This window comes from Canis lupus, chromosome 27, assembly GCF_003254725.2.
Source record: "Canis lupus dingo isolate Sandy chromosome 27, ASM325472v2, whole genome shotgun sequence".
Classification (NCBI taxonomy): domain Eukaryota; kingdom Metazoa; phylum Chordata; class Mammalia; order Carnivora; family Canidae; genus Canis; species Canis lupus.
In genome coordinates, this window is record NC_064269.1 from 35,882,784 (window position 1) to 35,903,836 (window position 21,053).

Below are 21,053 nucleotides of genomic sequence, written 5' to 3' on the forward strand. Positions count from 1 at the left end.
GCAAAATGACTAGAAGGAAAACCTCACCTCAAAAGAATCAGAAACAGTCCTCTCTCCCACAGAGTTACAAAATCTGGATTACAATTCAATGTCAGAAAGCCAATTCAGAAGCACTATTTTACAGCTACTGGTGGCTCTAGAAAAAAGCATAAAGGACTCAAGAGACTTCATGACTGCAGAATTTAGAGCTAATCAGGCAGAAATTAAAAATCAATTGAATGAGATGCAATCCAAACTAGAAGTCCTAACGACCAGGGTTAACGAGGTGGAAGAACGAGTGAGTGACATAGAAGACAAGTTGATAGCAAAGAGGGAAACTGAGGAAAAAAGAGACAAACAATTAAAAGACCATGAAGATAGATTAAGGGAAATAAACGACAGCCTGAGAAAGAAAAACCTACGTTTAATTGGGGTTCCCGAGGGCGCCGAAAGGGACAGAGGGCCAGAATATGTATTTGAACAAATTCTAGCTGAAAACTTTCCTAACCTGGGAAGGGAAACAGGCATTCAGATCCGGGAAATAGAGAGATCCCCCCCTAAAATCAATAAAAACCGTTCAACACCTCGACATTTAATAGTGAAGCTTGCAAATTCCAAAGATAAGGAGAAGATCCTTAAAGCAGCAAGAGACAAGAAATCCCTGACTTTTATGGGGAGGAGTATTAGGGTAACAGCAGACCTCTCCACAGAGACCTGGCAGGCCAGAGAGGGCTGGCAGGATATATTCAGGGTCCTAAATGAGAAGAACATGCAACCAAGAATCCTTTATCCAGCAAGGCTCTCATTCAAAATGGAAGGAGAGATAAAGAGCTTCCAAGACAGGCAGCAACTAAAAGAATATGTGACCTCCAAACCAGCTCTGCAAGAAATTTTAAGGGGGACTCTTAAAATTCCCCTTTAAGAACAAGTTCAGTGGAACAGTCCACAGAAACAAGGACTGAATAGTTATCATAATGACACTAAATTCATATCGCTCAATAGTAACTCTGAATGTGAACGGGCTTAATGACCCCATCAAAAGGGGCAGGGTTTCAGACTGGATAAAAAAGCAGGACCCATCTATTTGCTATCTACAAGAGACTCATTTTAGACAGAAGGACACCTACAGCCTGAAAATAAAGGGTTGGAGAACCATTTACCATTCGAATGGTCCTCAAAAGAAAGCAGGGGTAGCCATCCTTATATCAGATAAACTAAAATTTACCCCGAAGACTGTAGTGAGAGATGAAGAGGGACACTATATCATACTTAAAGGATCTATTCAACAAGAGGACTTAACAATCCTCAATATATATGCCCCGAATGTGGGAGCTGCCAAATATATCAATCAATTATTAACCAAAGTGAAGAAATACTTAGATAATAATACACTTCTACTTGGTGACTTCAATCTAGCTCTTTCTATACTCGATAGGTCTTCTAAGCACAACATCTCCAAAGAAACGAGAGCTTTAAATGATACACTGGACCAGATGGATTTCACAGATATCTACAGAACTTTACATCCAAACTCAACTGAATACACATTCTTCTCAAGTGCACATGGAACTTTCTCCAGAATAGACCACATGTTGGGTCACAAATTGGGTCTGAACCGATACCAAAAGATTGGGATCGTCCCCTGCATATTCTCAGACCATAATGCCTTGAAATTAGAACTAAATCACAACAAGAATTTTGGAAGGACCTCAAACACGTGGAGGTTAAGGACCATCCTGCTAAAAGATGAAAGGGTCAACCAGGAAATTAAAGAAGAATTAAAAAGACTCATGGAAACTAACGAGAACGAAGATACAACCATCCAAAATCTTTGGGATGCAGCAAAAGCAGTCCTAAGGGGGAAATACATCGCAATACAAGCATCCATTCAAAAACTGGAAAGAACTCAAGTACAAAAGCTAACCTTACACATAAAGGAGCTAGAGAAAAAACAGCAAATAGATCCTACACCCAAGAGAAGAAGGGAGTTAATAAAGATTCGAGCAGAACTCAACGAAATCGAGACCAGAAGAACTGTGGAACAGATCAACAGAACCAGGAGTTGGTTCTTTGAAAGAATTAATAAGATAGATAAACCATTAGCCAGCCTTATTAAAAAGAAGAGAGAGAAGACTCAAATTAATAAAATCATGAATGAGAAAGGAGAGATCACTACCAACACCAAGGAAATACAAACGATTTTAAAAACATATTATGAACAGCTATACGCCAATAAATTAGGCAATCTAGGAGAAATGGACGCATTCCTGGAAAGCCACAAACTACCAAAACTGGAACAGGAAGAAATAGAAAACCTGAACAGGCCAATAACCAGGGAGGAAATTGAAGCAGTCATCAAAAACCTCCCAAGACACAAGAGTCCAGGGCCAGATGGCTTCCCTGGGGAATTTTATCAAACATTTAAAGAAGAAACCATACCTATTCTCCTAAAGCTGTTTGGAAAGATAGAAAGAGATGGAGTACTTCCAAATTTGTTCTATGAGGCCAGCATCACCTTAATTCCAAAACCAGACAAAGACCCCACCAAAAAGGAGAATTACAGACCAATATCCCTGATGAACATGGATACAAAAATTCTCAACAAGATACTAGCCAATAGGATCCAACAGTACAGTAAGAAAATTATTCACCATGATCAAGTAGGATTTATCCCTGGGACACAAGGCTGGTTCAACACCCGTAAAACAATCAATGTGATTCATCATATCAGCAAGAGAAAAACCAAGAACCATATGATCCTCTCATTAGATGCAGAGAAAGCATTTGACAAAATACAGCATCCATTCCTGATCAAAACTCTTCAGAGTGTAGGGATAGAGGGAACATTCCTCGACATCTTAAAAGCTATCTATGAAAAGCCCACAGCAAATATCATTCTCAATGGGGAAGCACTGGGAGCCTTTCCCCTAAGATCAGGAACAAGACAGGGATGTCCACTCTCACCACTGCTGTTCAACATAGTACTGGAAGTCCTAGCCTCAGCAATCAGAAAACAAAAAGACATTAAAGGCATTCAAATTGGCAAAGAAGAAGTCAAACTCTCCCTCTTCGCCGATGACATGATACTCTACATAGAAAACCCAAAAGTCTCCACCCCAAGATTGCTAGAACTCATACAGCAATTCGGTAGCGTGGAAGGATACAAAATCAATGCCCAGAAATCAGTGGCATTTCTATACACTAACAATGAGATTGAAGAAAGAGAAATTAAGGAATCAATCCCATTTACAATTGCACCCCAAAGCATAAGATACCTAGGAATAAACCTAACCAAAGATGTGAAGGATCTATACCCTCAAAACTATAGAACACTTCAGAAAGAAATTGAGGAAGACACAAAGAGATGGAAAAATATTCCATGCTCATGGATTGGCAGAATTCATATTGTGAAAATGTCAATGTTACCCAGGGCAATACACACGTTTAATGCAATCCCTATCAAAATACCATGGACTTTCTTCAGAGAGTTAGAACAAATTATTTTAAGATTTGTGTGGAATCAGAAAAGACCCCGAATAGTCAGGGGAATTTTAAAAAAGAAAACCATATCTGGGGGCATCACAATGCCAGATTTCAGGTTGTACTACAAAGCTGTGGTCCTCAAGACAGTGTGGTACTGGCACAAAAACAGACACATAGATCAGTGGAACAGAATAGAGAATCCAGAAGTGGACCCTGAACTTTATGGGCAACTAATATTCGATAAAGGAGGAAAGATTATCCATTGGAAGAAAGACAGTCTCTTCAATAAATGGTGCTGGGAAAATTGGACATCCACATGCAGAAGAATGAAACTAGACCACTCTCACCATACACAAAGATAAACTCAAAATGGATGAAAGATCTAAATGTGAGACAAGATTCCATCAAAATCCTAGAGAAGAACACAGGCAACACCCTTTTTTAACTCAGCCATAGTAACTTCTTGCAAGATACATCCACGAAGGCAAAAGAAACAAAAGCAAGAATGAACTATTGGGACTTCATCAAGAAATGAAGCTTTTGCACAGCAAAGGATACAGTCAACAAAACTCAAAGACAACCTACAGAATGGGAGAAGATATTTGCAAATGACATATCAGATAAAGGGCTAGTTTCCAAGATCTATAAAGAACTTATTAAACTCAACACCAAAGAAACAAACAATCCAATCATGAAATGGGCAAAAGACATGAACAGAAATCTCACAGAGGAAGACATAGACATGGCCAACATGCATATGAGAAAATGCTCTGCATCACTTGCCATCAGGGAAATACAAATCAAAACCACAATGAGATACCACCTCACACCAGTGAGAATGGGGAAAATTAACAAGGCAGGAAACAACAAATGTTGGAGAGGATGCGGAGAAAAGGGAACCCTCTTACACTGTCGGTGGGAATGTGAACTGGTGCAGCCACTCTGGAAAACTGTGTGGAGGTTCCTCAAACAGTTAAAAATATACCTGCCCTACAACCCAGCAATTGCACTGTTGGGGATTTACCCCAAAGATACAAATGAAATGAAACGCCGGGACACCTGCACCCCGATGTTTCTAGCAGCAATGGCCACGGTAGCCAAACTGTGGAAGGAGCCTCGGTGTCCAATGAAAGATGAATGGATAAAGAAGATGTGGTTTATGTATACAATGGAATATTACTCAGCTATTAGAAATGACAAATACCCACCATTTGCTTCAACGTGGATGGAACTGGAGGGTATTATGCTGAGTGAAGTAAGCCAGTCGGAGAAGGACAAACATTATATGTTCTCATTCATTTGGGGAATATAAATAATAGTGAAAGGGAATATAAGGGAAGGGAGAAAAATGTGTGGGAAATATCAGAAAGGGAGACAGAACATAAAGACTGCTAACTCTGGGAAACGAACTAGGTGTGGTAGAAGGGGAGGAGGGCGGGGGGTGGCAGTGAATGGGTGACGGGCACTGGGGGTTATTCTGTATGTTAGTAAATTGAACACCAATAAAAAATAAATTAAAAAAAAAGAAAATATTTATTTTAATGAATCCAACATACATTCAATATATCAACTTCTTAATTGATTGTTATCAAAAAGACAAGAAATAATAAGTATTGGTGAGGATGTGTAAGAAAGAGGACCCTAGTGCACTGTTGATGGAAATGTAAATTGGCATGACCACTGTGAAAAACAGAATGGAAGCATCCTCAAAAATTAAAAACAGATCTACCATGTCATCCAGTAATTCTACTTCTAAGTATTTACTTGAAGAAAACAAAAACACTCAAAAGTTATCTGGACTCCCATGTTTATTGCAACATTATCTTCAATAGCCCAGATGTGGAAACAACCTAATGGTTCACTGATGGATAAATGGATGAAGAAAATGTCACACTTCAAAACATGAGAGACACCTAACCCTGGGAAATGAACAAGGGGTAGTGGTAGGGGAAGTGTGCGGGGGGTTGGAGTGACTGGGTGATGGGCACTGAGGGGGCACTTGGGATGAGCACTGGGTGTTATGCTATATGTTGGCAAATTGAATTCCAATAAAAATTTTTTTAAAAAGAAAATGTCACACCTATTTCTAACCATACACACATACAAACACATACCTATAAACATGTACACAGTGGAATATTATTTATTCATAAAAAGGACACCTTCCCGTTTGTGATAAATGGATGGACCATAAGGACATTATGCAAAGTGAAATAAAAAAGACAAAGAAAGACAAATACCATATGTTCTCACTTACATATGTGAAATTAAAAACAAAACAAATAAAACTGAAACAGAAAAAATCTGTTCTTGCAACCATGAATTTTTTTTTGTAAAGTCTGTACCCCAGAATCAGACTGAACCAATCAGTCACAAAACATTTTTAATTTCTAGTAAGAGGTTACAGTCCTACAGCTCATAGTTCTCATTATCAGGCTCATCCACCCATGAAAAAACAAAAAGAAACCTGAAAATTTTCATTTACCTAAGGATCTGTAGTACATAAATGACAGAAAAATTTTATGAAGGTTGTTACAGTTCTCACGGAATATGACTTTCATAGGAAATCAGAGATCCTGGTTTCACAACATCCCCAATCAGTGCTATCTGGTGGGGTAACTACTGTGAATGCTGATCCGCACTCAATATAGGTTTCATTTCTCCCAAGCATGCAGTAATTCTTAAAACCATGTCCTCTGCATTATTACTTTAAAACTAAGCATTTAAATTATAGGGTATGTTTTACCAATAATCATCTGAAGGGTAAAAAATGCAGCTATGAAGTTTCCTTAAGTAGCATATAAACAATATCAGCTGACATAAAATACATATATTGTAATGTTACTGAGATCACGTTACTTTAGTGTTCTGTATTTTTAGATACAGAACACTAAATAATATGATTTATCATTACTTATTGAATTTTCCCCAAAGTGTTGTATACATGTTACATATCACCTTGCTTTTTTTATTAAGATTTATTTATCCATTTATGATAGACAGAGAGAGAGAGAGAGGCAGAGACACAGGAGAAGGGAGAAGCAGGCCGGGCGCCGGACGTGGGACTCGATTCCGGGACTCCAAGATTGTGCCACGGCCAAAGGCAGGCGCCAAACCGCTGAGCCACCCAGGGATCCCCATCACCTTGCTTTTTTATCCCAGTTTTGAAATGAGTACTTCAAGGAATTAATAGGTAATTTTTTTCAAAGATATTCAACTTGCATGGCTAGTTTGTTTTCCTAGCTGCCAGTCAGAGGAAAATGTGTAAAATCAAGATTCAGTACCTACTAAATCAGCTGTGCTTTCCCTCTGAAGTACAATGGAATTCTGAGTAGTACTGAAGAGCCAGCTCTCAGGTAAATTCTTTTTTAATCACCAAAGAGCTCACAGTTGCATCTGTACTCAAGTTTCTGGACAAGCACAGCAGCCAAAGCCTAAGAGTGAAAAATAAAACGTGATTAACAATATTGGAATTTTCAAATATTTTCACTGGTTTCTACTCAGTCAAAAAACCACTTATTATTTGTTTATTCTATCAACAAATACTATATAAACTATAGTGTGATGTGCTCAGGGGATAGGACTGGGAACAAGTCAGACATGATCTTTTACATCATATTATAAAAGATGAGGTAAAGGTTAAGGTGATAAAATTACCAATAATTTATTAATTATACTAAGTTATTCTTGTGGAAGGCATTAAAAGAATTATGGTATGCTAAAATAATATGTAGCAGAGAATGGGATGGGGACACTTAGGACAAAGCCTTTTATAAGAAATGACCTGTAAGCTGAGCTCTTAAGGGTCAAAAGGAGTTAACTAGAGGGAGAAATAAATGGGAAAAGCAAATAACATTTGCACCTCTCCTGAGTCAGGAAAGATCTTCGTGTAATGTAATTTTTTGTTTAGTCATAAATAAAGAAAATAATTTTTCTTGAGCATAACTAGATAGTTCAATGGTAAAACTTTCACAAGTGCTCAGAGAGTGTTTTTATTTTCCCCCAAAGGTGATGGCATCTTACTTACTTCCCTTCTGTTAGTGTCCATAAAACATAGCCTGTGGTAAGGACTCAAGTTGTTTGCCAAATGAATAGCACTGAAACCATTAAAGTGGGTTATGAAAAAAGTGCTTCCTGCCTGTGAAATAGCAAAGGACCATTTCAGGAAACATTCTGGAAAGAAAGAATTCACATAACAATTGGGTTTTGAGCTGGATCTCACAGAATAAGACTTAGAAATGCAAAAAATTTGTACTTTTTCCAGAGTCATGTAGTTAACAGCAGAAGCAAAGGGAGAGAGTTAAGAAAGCAAGAGCTATGATTAATCCCAGACAAATCATCAAAATACAGTATAATATTGGTGATAGTTTATTTATAATTTGTTCCATAATCATATGCACACAGGAAAAATCTGTCAAATTGAGCTCATATTTCCATTATTCATTTAGCATACAGATGTTGATCATGGCTTTCATCCTTATGTTAGAGAATATTGGTATTAGACTCTCCTATGGTGAGAAAAACTCCAGTGGTTTTTCTCATACATACTAGATATATACATAAATACATACTAGAACCTACATTCCTGAGTGGTTATGGTAGGTCCTGGAGAGGATATTGCCTGAAAACTGAGTTTCAAAAATGCTGAAGGAATCATTAGATATGCATGTGATTAGGTTCTGTTCTCATGAAAAATATGAAATAAAAGACATGTTATATATTGGTGAAATACAATTTTTTTGATCAAACGGCTTCAGAAAGGCTTTGATTTTCATAAAGTCTCCTCTAGAAAAATTTACCATTTTTTTAAACAAGAGTCAAGCCATAATTGTCATTGCAAAGTGCAGTGCTCCTAAAGTCTCAGGGGCACCTAGGTGGCTCAGTGGTTGAGCATCTGCCTTTGGCTCAGGGCATAATCCCAAGGTCCTGGGATCAAGTCTTGCATCAGGCTCCCCACAGGGAGCCTGCTTCTTCCTCTGCCTATGTCTTTTTCTCTTTCTGTGTCTCTTATGAATAAATGAATAATCTTAAAAAAAAGTCTCAGAAATCAATCTTAATGGATGGTCTGAACCAATCTGGTGGAAGCAATGAGATAAGGGGAGGAGTTAAGAAAAGAACTTAGGGGAAGAGGGTTTAAAAGTAAAAGCCAGTTGGGGAGAATTCAGAAAGCTCCAGCATCCATACAATAAATATATGAAAATATCTTTTAGCCTTTAGCCACTTATTTGATATATAGTCATCTGGCCAGTGAAACATTGGAAAAGGAAGACATTCTGTTCAGACCTCCAACTCCCTAATTTTTTTAGTTAATTACTTTATTCTTCAGTGAGATTATTTGTGCCTTTCCTTCCCTATCCTTCTTAGCATCTTTCCTCAGCCTTCTGAAGACAGTAAAATGGCAAAGAGGCCTAGAAGTCTAGCGTAAGAAGTCAGCAAGTGAAGTCAATTCAATGCATATCTACTACATTCTCTCTTCCATTTCAAATGCTTGTTCTGCAAATATTTATTTTTACTTCTCAGGGAATTCACAAAGTAGACATTCCCACTATATAGATAAGAAAATTGAGGCTCTGAAAATAAAATTATTTGCTCAGGGCCTCCAATATAATAGAAATTCAAATAAGAATTCAAATTCAGCAGAGCATCTGAGTGGCTCAGTGGTTGAGCATCTGCCTTTTTTAAGTCTTTAAAAAAAGAGTGAGAGTCACTAGTCTCTCTCAGAGACACTAGAGTGAGTGCAGGAGAGAGAAGAGTGTTGCCCGATCATTAATTTGAGCTACAAGGCAAGAAATTCAAAAGATGTGGGTAGAAAAAGCTCTTAAAAGAGAAAAAAAATCATACATATAAATAATGTTTATTAAGTGTCTCTGTGAACAATGGATAATACTATGAGCAGGAAAAAGAAAATATAATTACTTCTAAAAGTAAATAAAAGGACAACACTGTACAAGATTTTTTTTATATTAACACCTATAAAGGTTAGAAGGAATTGTTTCATTTTGCTGTTTTGTTTTAACCCATGAAAATAAACATCATTCAAATATTTGAACAAAAGATAAGCAAACAAAAGGTAATTTTTTAATAAAGATTTTATTTATTTATTCATGATAGACACACACACACAGAGAAGCAGAGACGTAGACAGAGGGAGAAGCAGGCTCTGTGCAGGGAACCTGATGTGGGATTCGATCCCGGGATTTTGGAATCACGCCTACTCCCTGAGCTGAAGGCAGATGCTTAACCACAGAGCCACCCAGGCATCCGTAAGGTAATTTTTTTAATAAAAATAATGTTCTTCCCTTAGAAATAGTTAATATTTGTTGAGAGTGTGCACTATAATTACACGTACTTTGCTTAAACTAACTCATTTATTCTTCAAAACAATTCTGCAAGGATGATGCTATTAATGTCTTCATTTTTCTAATTGGGAAATGGAGGTGTGAACTGAGAAAAAAATAATTTGTTCAGAGTCATATAAATTATAGACCTAGGAAATTTTGTTTCAACAACTACCCCTAAGTGATACATTATACCATCTCTTATCCAGTTTCCTTTCCCTGCTCATGTATGTCCTATGGGTTTCTATTTCTTTCTACTTGCACATCTCCTTCAGAATAAACTCCTGGAGATGGGATTGGTGATTTATGGAGTATATGCATATGCAATTAGATGTGTTAGGTGTCTCTGTTGTTACCCATAGCTGTAGCCCTATCTATAGCTATGCCTATACCACAGTCTCTAATTATAGTTCTACATCTATAGAGAAAGGGTGAAAGGGAGAAAAGAGAGGAAAAGAGACATTTCCTTCATGGGGAAGTGTTAACATTCTGTTAACTGTTAAATGTTAACAGTTAACATTCCCAGTAGCAATATATCAAAGTGCCTATTTCCCCTCAATCTCATCAAGCTTTTGAATTTTTGCCTATCTGGTAGATGAGAAATAGAATCTCATTATGATTTTAGTTTGCATTTCTCTTATGACAGTTGCAGTTGATTTTCTTAGTGTAATGGTCATTTTTATATCTATTTATATGAAATAATTGTTCACAGGTTTTTGCCCTTGTTTTTTTCTAGGAGATTTTTAGTCTTTTTTTCTCAATCTTTAAACATTCCCTGTATATTAAGAATTTCATCCTTTATCTGTAATGTATATTGCAAATATTTTTCCAAGTTTTTCATGTGTATTTTGACTTTGCTTTTGGTATTTTTTTGCTATGCAAATTAAAATAAATTTAGGTAGCCATATTTTTTGAAGCTTTATGTTTATAGTAATGAAATGTTTAGGGTAATTAGAATGCCTTCCTCCAGATCATAGAAAAATATATAGAGTTTTCTTCTATTCATATGGTCTCATTTTCTATAGTTATATCTATAACCCCTTTGACATTTATTCCTATTTATGGCTTGAGGAATATAACTAATTTTAACCTTCTACAAATAGCTATCCAGTTGTCCAAACAACAACATGCATCTCATGATTTAAGATCACTACCTTTATCATAATCTAAATTTCTATATGCAAATGAGATTACTTCTGGCCTTTGAACTTCTTGCAAGATACATCCACAAAGGCAAAAGAAACAAAAGCAAAAATGAACTATTGGGACTTCATCAAGATAAGAAGCTTTTGCACAGCAAAGGATACAGTCAACAAAACTCAAAGACAACCTACAGAATGGGAGAAGATATTTGCAAATGACATATCAGATAAAGGGCTAGTTTCCAAGATCTATAAAGAACTTCTTAAACTCAACACCAAAGAAACAAACAATCCAATCATGAAATGGGCAAAAGACATGAACAGAAATCTCACAGAGGAAGACATAGACATGGCCAACACGCACATGAGAAAATGCTCCGCATCACTTGCCATCAGGGAAATACAAATCAAAACCACAATGAGATACCACCTCACACCAGTGTGAATGGGGAAAATTAACAAGGCAGGAAACCACAAATGTTGGAGAGGATGCGGAGGAAAGGGGAACCCTCTTACACTGTTGGTGGGAATGTGAACTGGTGCAGCCACTCTGGAAAACTGTGTGGAGGTTCCTCAAAGAGTTAAAAATAGACCTGCCCTACGACCCAGCAATTGCACTGCTGGGGATTTACCCCAAAGATACAAATGCAATGAAACGCCGGGACACCTGCACCCCGATGTTTCTAGCAGCAATGTCCACAATAGCCAAACTGTGGAAGGAGCCTCGGTGTCCATCGAAAGATGAATGGATAAAGAAGATGTGGTCTATGTATACAATGGAATATCACTCAGCCATTAGAAATGACAAATACCCACCATTTGCTTCAACGTGGATGGAACTGGAGGGTATTATGCTGAGTGAAGTAAGTCAGTCGGAGAAGGACAAACATTATATGTTCTCATTCATTTGGGGAATATAAATAATAGTGAAAGGGAATAGAAGGGAAGGGAGAAGAAATGGGTGGGAAATATCAGAAAGGGAGACAGAACATAAAGACTCCTAACTCTGGGAAATGAACTAGGGGTGGTGGAAGGGGAGGAGGGAGGCAGGTGGGGGTGAATGGGTGACGGGCACTGAGGGGGGCACTTGACGGGATGAGCACTGGGTGTTATTCTGTATGTTGGCAAATGGAACACCAATAAAAAATAAATTTATTATTAAAAAAAAAGAAAACCCAAACACATAAAATTGGAAAGAACAAATTTTAAAAAAGAGAGAGATTACTTCTGGCCTTTGTATTCTATTCCTTTGGTCTGTCTATTTGTGTGCCTTTACCAACCACACTATTTTAACTGGAAACTTTTAAGATATGTTTCAATAATTAGTAGATCTAGCACATCCTCATAGCTATGCTTTTGCAATCTTAATATTCTGTGTTTATTTTTCCTTATGAAGTTCAGTGTCAATTTGCCCAGATCCATCAGTCATTGGATGATTGGGGGAATCACTTCAAACTTATAAATTAACTTAAGAAAAGATGCAAACAAAAAATAGATATCCTTACTTTTTTAAAGTCTTTTTTTTGTCTTCTAAGAATTTTTTAATAGATTTTGAGTAGTCCTCTTTAAGTTCATTCTCAAATACTTCATCTTATTTATCATGATTGTAGAGTTTTTTTCATTCATCATGTCTTCTTACTGGTTGTTATTCATGTTTTAAAAAATATTTTATTTACTTGAGAGAGAGAGAGAGAGCACAAGCAGGGGGAGGGGTAGAGGGAGAAGCAGACTCCCCTCTGAGCAGGGAGCCCTACACCTAAGACCCCGGGATCATGACCTGAAGCAAAGGCAGATGTTTAATCAGTTGAGCCACCCAAACATTCTGGATGTTATTTATTTTTGCATATTAACTCCACAGCCTGTTAACTTACTGAATTTCTTATTATTAAAGTTAACTTTATCATCAATTATTTCATATTATTTAGGTATATCATCATACATGTGCAAATACAGATGACTTTTTATCTTTATATTTTTCAATCTACTTATATTGGCTAACACCATCAGAACAATGTTAATAAAGAGTGGAAATAATTGGCATTTATGCTGTTTTCCTAACTCTAGTGGAATATCTTAAGAGTTTTTCTGCAAAGAAAAAATGCTTTAGAATACTCAGAAACATATACATACATGTACATATATACATACACCCATAAGTATATGTATGTACTTCATCCAGATCAGAAAGTATCTATACATTTTTTTGTGGATGTTTCAAACGACTTTGAAAAGAAGGTATATTTTCTACTATCGTGTAGTAGTCAATATATATCTAAAATATCTACCATGCTAAGGTATTTAAGCATCAATAACATAACTTTTTTTGTTCAAACTTGCTGTCCTATATTGACAGTGACCTGTTGAAATCACCTTTAATTAATGTGTTACTGCCTATTTCTTCTTACATCTACTGTAATTTCTATATTTTATAGTCACTGTTACTCACTGAATAGATTCATCACTATTAATCTTCATAGTAGCATGTATCTTTTAAGATTATAAAGTATCTTTTTTGGTCTCATTTAATTCTCTTTAGGTATAATTCTTCATTTAGCATGGAGCTTGCAACATCTGCTTTTCCTTCTAGTTTCCATTTGCCTTGTAAATCTCTGTTCATCACTTACTTTGGGCAAGCTATTGTTTTTCTGAATTTCATTGACTTCTGCTTCAGTTCAACCTTTTTATTTATTTATTATTTTTTTTTTTTTTGGTACTCCTGTTCTTTTTTATGACCATGTGAGAACCTTGTATTTAATTTGCTGTGTGGCACTGCGGTTTTCATCAGCTTTGTGGTTGTTTTCTTTTTCAGATGGATGACTTTTCATAGGTAGATCTTTTATTCACGTTCTTGAATTGTTAAGAGATTTTCTGCAGAGGTAGTCTGGTTTTTTTTTTTCTATCCCTATAGTCATGTAACCATGCAGGTTCCTAGGTAGAGAGCTCCCTCTTCTGTTAGTTCTGCCCTGTTCTATGCAGATTTCCTTTATGGATGGTGCTGACATGCGGGGTGGAAGGTGCAGGCAAAGACGTCTTTTTTCTTTTTCCATTTCTCAGAATCCTTATCTCTCAATAATAATAATAAGAATTATTATTATTTGTAATATTTATATTATTTTAAATTTTATATATTTATGTATATTTTATTTCATTTAGTTATATAATAAATCGCATATATTTATATATAATATATTATAAATATTATAAACTATTATTATAATAAACAATATAATTTATTTTTAATATTAAATGTTATTATAATAGATAATATTATTTTTTATTTTTATTTTCACAGTTGCATCTCCAAGAGGCACCCCCCTTCATTATTATCTGCTTCTCCTGCAGGAAAAAAAAAATGCTTTTCCAACTTTCTCACATGTCCTACATTTCAAACCCTTTATGAAATACCAAATCCCAAACTATGTGAAATCAGACAATACCTGTGCAATATGAAAGTAGAGACTCAGCTAGTATATTTATCAAAGAACTCTTTCTTTTAGATCCTTACTCTAAAATATACTTCATATTCAGCAAAAGCTTGTATGGAAGACTCATAGGTTTTCAGTGAATAAACATTCTAAAATGTAAAACTGAGATGACTGTTCTCTCTGTATGCGTTGGCTCTCTCGTAGCACCTCTGTGTTATTTTAGTATTAGTATTTTAACAAACAGATGTAGTCCATAATAGCTGAAAAAATGCAAGTCTAACAATTTTAACCCTGGGTCAAGTAAAAGCGTACAGAGAAAGTACCACATTAGATTTTACAACATCGGTTTTATAGGAACTAGGAACATCTCAAAGGATCATGTTCAGAGAACCTCAGCAGGTAATTATAAAATATTAAAAGTCCTGGTTAGTGCTAGAATATGTTTTATGGAATTGTTTATAGTGGCAATTGCTCTCCGAGTTATAAGATGAATCCAACCACAATTCTACTTACACAGACTGCTATTTTTGTTCATTTAAATGCAGTGAAGCTACATTTGATTCCAATTTAAATCTGATTTAAATATAAATTAGAAATTGAATGATTAAGTATCTCTGTTTTATGTCACTTGAGGCTGGAAATATGTACATATAAATACACATAAATTATAAATATATAATATGTTTATTTTTATTCTTCCTTCTAGGGAAAAAGATTAGCTAAGTGATATCAGCAAGATGGCAAAACAGGAAGTCTTTCACTCTCCTTGCAAACACAAACACATCAATTCAATAGTAATTCATAGGTAAAATCCCTTTATGAGAAATTCTAAAACTAACTGACAGGTGTCATGTAATCTGGGTGAGTGCAAAACTATCCACTTCGAAGCCAGTAGGGAAAATTGAGACATTCTCTTGTCATAATGTTCACCCTGGCTCAGGTCTATGCAATAAGGAGAAAACTCTCAGTTCTCAGCTTTCTCTGTGAAAGGAAGAGGTAGACTGAGTCTAAGTGCCCTAACTTTTCCAGAGGCTACCCAAACCACTGGATTTTATCTAGCTTATTTCAGAGTATTGATAACACCCAGTGTAATCTAGCTCCCTGTGGCAACAGTGAAAACTGACTGGCAATCATCATATCCTTCACCACCAGCTCAGCAATGAATGAGAAAATAAAAATCTCCAACTCTCAGCTTCTCAGGAGAAGAGTTGGACAACACATCAAATATTCTAAATTTTTGGACTGCTTCCCATAGGATTGACTTCTGTCTACCCTTCCTTGAAGTGCTGATGTGACCCAGCAGAGTCTGATTGCCTGGTACGAGTGAAAACAGAGATGATAGTGTGTGATGGAAGCTGTCATAGCATAGTTCCATAGTTCCTCCTCCAGATCCAACACAGAGTGAGTGGACAAGATGCTCTAGCTCCTAGCTTCTCTCTGGGGAGTAAGAGTGGAAAGAACATCTGATAACCAACTTTCACAGATGCTTCCTGAGGAACTGGATTACTGAATCCATTATGTCAAAGCACTTGCATACACTAGATGACTGGAAGCTGCTCAGAACAAAGTATGTGGAACTTAACACCAAGTTTGTAGATACTGCAGAATGTCTGGCCAGACTGATTGGTGAGATCAGAGGATTTTATATTTTTAAAATGTCCATATTCCCTCAACATGATTTTCAGATTCAGTACAAGTCCCATGAAAATCCCAGGGGCATTTCATACAGAAATAGAAAAAAGATCCTAAGATTCATATGGACTTGCAAAAGATCTCATAATCAAACTAACACAAGAAGAACAAAGCTGGAGGCATAAACTTCATGGTTTTAAATTATATTATGGACCAACAATTATGCTAAACTTGATACCACTGAACAGTAAGAATTCCTCTTACTTGAATTTCTAACATGTTTTTCACCTCCCTGTAAGCCCTCACTAGAAGCCAGTTCTAGGCCTTCCAGCTTCCAACCACTATCATGGTTCAAGTACTCTGTGTGTTTGTTTCTTTATGGTAGTTCATCTCTTCTGGTGAAATACTATTGCTATGTCATACATTATTACAAACTTAGTAGCTTAAAAAAAAACCAATATTATATCACACACTTTCTGAGGGTTAGAAATCTTGGAATGACTTAGCAGAATGAATCTGGTTCAAGGTTTCTCATGAGGTTTCCATCAAACTGCTGGCTGGGACTATGTCATCTGAAGGCTTATCTAAGGCTAGAGAGTTGGAAGGCTGTCAAGGAAGAGGAAATCTCATTTCCTGCAGTTGGACTGCCCAAGGAGGCTTTAGTTCTTTGTCACAGAGTCCTTACAACAGGGTTTCTCATGATACAGTCAGTAGCTGGCTTCCCCTAGATCAAGTAATATGGAAAAGAGAAAAGAGGAAGAAGTCATACTATCTTTTATGATCTAGCCTTAAAAGTGGCATATTATCATTTCCTCTGTGTTCTATTGATGACCCTGATAGAATGTGAAAGGAAATTAAACAAAGATAAATACACCAGAAGATGAAGATCATTGGCAAACACCTTGTGGGTTGGCTAACATACCTACTTTATAGATTTTCATCTTCTATAATGAATTGATAATATAAGACACAACTGGTTTTGTACAGCAAAATTTATAAGTACATTTACAACTGCTAAGATGTAATAAGGCAAAGAGGAGAATAGGATTGGTGTCTATATAGTCTCATTTTAGCCACTTTGGCAAGGGTTGGCAAACAATGACCTATAGACTAAATTCCTCCCACTATCTGTTTTTGTAAATGAAGTTCTTTTTTTTTTCTTAAGATTTTATTTATTTATTCATGAGAGACACACACACAGAGAGAAGAGAGAGGTAGAGACACAGGCAGAGGGAGAAGCAGGCCCCATGCAGGGAGCCCAATGTGGGACTCCATCCCGGGTCTCCAGGATCACGCCCTGGACCAAAGGCAGGCGCTAAACTGCTGAGCCACCCAGGGATCCCCATAAATGAAGTTCTTTTGTAATACAGCCAAACCACTAATTTATGTATTATCAATGTCTTCATTTGCACTACAATGGTAGAGTTAAATAGTTCAACAGAGATGGCCCTCAAAGTTGAAAATATTTACTATCCAGTTTTCTGGAGAAAGCTTTCTAACCTCTACACTAAGACATAGAAAGAAAAAATATAGAAGACCCAAAATTATGGAAATGAAAAAGGAGGTTTAAGTGTTCCAAAGATTTCTAAATTTAGATAATTGAAAGAAATCATAAGGCTTCAATAAGCATACTCACATAAAGCTTTTTAAAAAGGCAAATAATGGGCAGCCCGGGTGGCTCAGCGGTTTAGCCCTGCCTTCAGCCCAGCCCAGGGGTGATCCTGGAGACCTGGGATTGAGTCCCACGTCTGGCTTCCTGCATGGAGCCTGCTTCTCCCTATGCCTATGTCTCTGCCTCTCTCTCTTTCTCTCTCTTTATTCATGACAGAGAGAGAGAGGCAGAGACACAGGCAGAAGAAGGCTCCTTGTGGGGAGCCTGATGTGGGACTAGATCTCAAGACCTGGGATCATGCCTTGAGCCAAAGGCTCAGCCACCCAGGTGCCCCATGCTAATAAGTTTTTATGTTAACTAACTTGGTTACTTAGTAATCTATCTCACTGCCCTAATCATAGCCAAGAGTCAAAAAACAACTCTCAAGCATCTCTGGAAATAAGCAAAGATCTCAATCCAGCTATACGAAAACTTGTCTTTAATAGGCAAACATAGATGTCAGTAGTGGAGGAACGAAGAACTAATATATTGGAAAAAAATTTTAAAGTATTATTTGTTCTGGCATAGATGAATTCAATTCTTAGTTATCTTACCTGGAATCAAAAGTCAATGTTTGGGGATCCCTGGGTGGCGCAGCGGTTTGGCACCTGCCTTTGGCCCAGGGCGCGATCCTGGAGACCCGGGATCGAATCCCACGTCGGACTCCCGGTGCATGGAGCCTGCTTCTCCCTCTGCCTATGTCTCTGCCTCTCTCTCTTTCTGTGTGACTATCATAAATAAATAAAAATTAAAAAAAAATTTAAAAAAAAAGTCAATGTTTAAATTCAATAAACTGTGTAGTAGCACTTACAGCATATTTTTTAGGGCTATGGTGGTATGGTAGGCAGAACTCTAAGAAGACCTCAAAATTCCCATATCCTGGTGTACATATGTATAATCATGTACCCTTCAATTTCAGTGGGATTTATGAAAATAATAGGATGTTGCTCTGTGATTAAGTGATATTATGTGGAAAGATTAGGCTATTTCTCAGATGTAACTAAGGTTCTAAATTAGTCAATTTTAAGTTAATCAAAAGAGCATATTCTGGGTACACCTGATCTGATCACTTAAATACTTAAAAAAGACTCTAGAGGTGAGAGAGAGAAAGGAGTGCACTACTTCTGGGCTTGAAGAAGCAAGTATCCTGTGACTGTGTATGGAGAAGGGAAGTCACTAGGAGGTAAGGGTCTCAGTTCTATAGCTACAAGGGACCAAATCTGCCATCAGCCTGAATGAACTTGGAAGTGCACTCAGTTTCAGGTGAAAATTCAGCACGGCCATGACTTGGATTCCAGCCTTTTGAAGCCTTGAGCTATAAGGAATAATCCATGCTCAGCTCCTGATCCATAGATATTATGACATACAAACATAAGTCATTTTAAGTTTCTAAATTTATCATAATTTGTTATGTACCAATACATAACATGTATTACATACATTCAGGGGATGCATTTAGGTAACAGGATAAAATTAAGGAAGAATAAGCTAACTTGTGGCAATATTATTTTGTAATTTTGGTGGGGGAGTGGACATTCCTTCACCTTTTATTAGTTTTATGTTCAAAATTGAGATATTCACTCAACTAGATCCTTCCATGTGCATTAGCCCATTTCATACCAAAAATAAAACAGAAAACCAAATCAAAACCAAAACAACAAAAACAAAACCAGAGAACAAAAGAAAAATAATATTTCTCCCCAAAAAATATACTAGAAATTACAGTAGAAGGGAAAAGGGATATTTAATAGGCAGACTTTTGTATAAAAGAAGTCTTTCCCATCCCAAAGATGACAAAAACATTTTCAGGATGAAGGAAAGCAGTATTCAGGCAAGAGTGGAAGAACACTAATAAAAATAAAACAGGTCTGATGGTCATGACTCAGTGTCACTAACATGATTGGATCATGCTGTGAGAAAGACACACTACTGTGGGGAACCAGTAGTTTCCTTTCAATCCAGGACTCCTCATCATAATGCCCCAATAGGATATGGAAATTGAAAAAACACCTGAGCTATATTAGGAGGCTACAGGAAGGGAGGAAAATTCCTCTCTCACTAGAGGTAACTTTTGACATAGATTACTCTCTGAAATTAGGTATCACCCATCATATTTAGCACCTTCTGTTCCCTCATTGCTCTTGCAACTTTAATGAATGTTCAGAAGTCCTCAGTAGAAAGGCAGACAGGGCTCTGGACACCTCATGGGGTGATGATACGAAAAGAAATAATTTGAAGCTATATTTGGGTGTGGTTAAATGAAAACACTTGTGATTCATCCTGGACAAAACTATAAAAAATAGACCATCCTTGGTTCATTACATAGAAAACCACTGCAAATAGAAAAGCAAACAAAAAACCCAAAGGAAGTGCTTTATCGAAACACAACAGGGAGATAGGATAGTTGCGACAGAAAACTATTGGTTTTCATCATAAGTTTATCTATACTGTTTTTTAATTTAATTAAAAGTTTATTATCTTGAATTTACATAGACAAAAAACTCAAAACATTTTAATGATTTATTTATTTATTTTAGAGAGTGCGCAGGAGAGGCAGAGGGAGAGAAAGAATGACTTTCTTTCAGACTCTCTGCTGAGTGTGGAGCCCAACCTGGCGCTTGATCTCACCACCTGAGATCATGACCTAAGCCAAAATAAAGAGTTGGATGCTTACCCAAAGATGGAGTCACCTAGGCACCCCAAGTTAAAACATTTTAAATGTCCAAAAAGTACAATGCGTTTCCTCCTAATCCAAGTTAAACATTTGATTTTTATTATCTTGTATTTTTCATAATATAAGTTATGTTCTTTTTTTCTAATCTTCATCCAAGAATGTGAAGAGGGCAATCTTATTATCCTTAGATTTTAAGAATCAAAACACACAGGCTCTTTTCTCTTCCTGGCTCTTTATTAAAAATCAATTTGAAGCTCTTAATTATTGTAATTTAATTGAAATAGAAAACAAAACACATTAATATAAATTTTTAAAGATATATATGCAATAGTTTTAAAAAAGAGAATTGGTTTTTGGTATCTGTGAGATTAGAAAAACTTCATCCAAGTCACAGGAATCAGACCTTATTATGTTTCCACTCCTTCTTGGACACACTCAGAACCCCCTTGATTAAATGGGATGCTCCCTCCCCAACAGAAAAATAGAATTGTTCAAATTTGACACATAACTTTCAGGAAAAAGTTTGGGGTTGATTAGAGATTAAGATCTTCAGTTTAACATCTATGAAGGCAAGGGAAACAAAAGCAAAATGGACTATTGGGACCTCATCAAGATAATAAGCTTCTGTACAGTGAAGGAAACAATCAATAAAACTAAAAGACCACCTACAGGATCGGAGAAGATATTTGTAAATGACATATCAGATAAAGGGCTAGTATCCAAGATCTA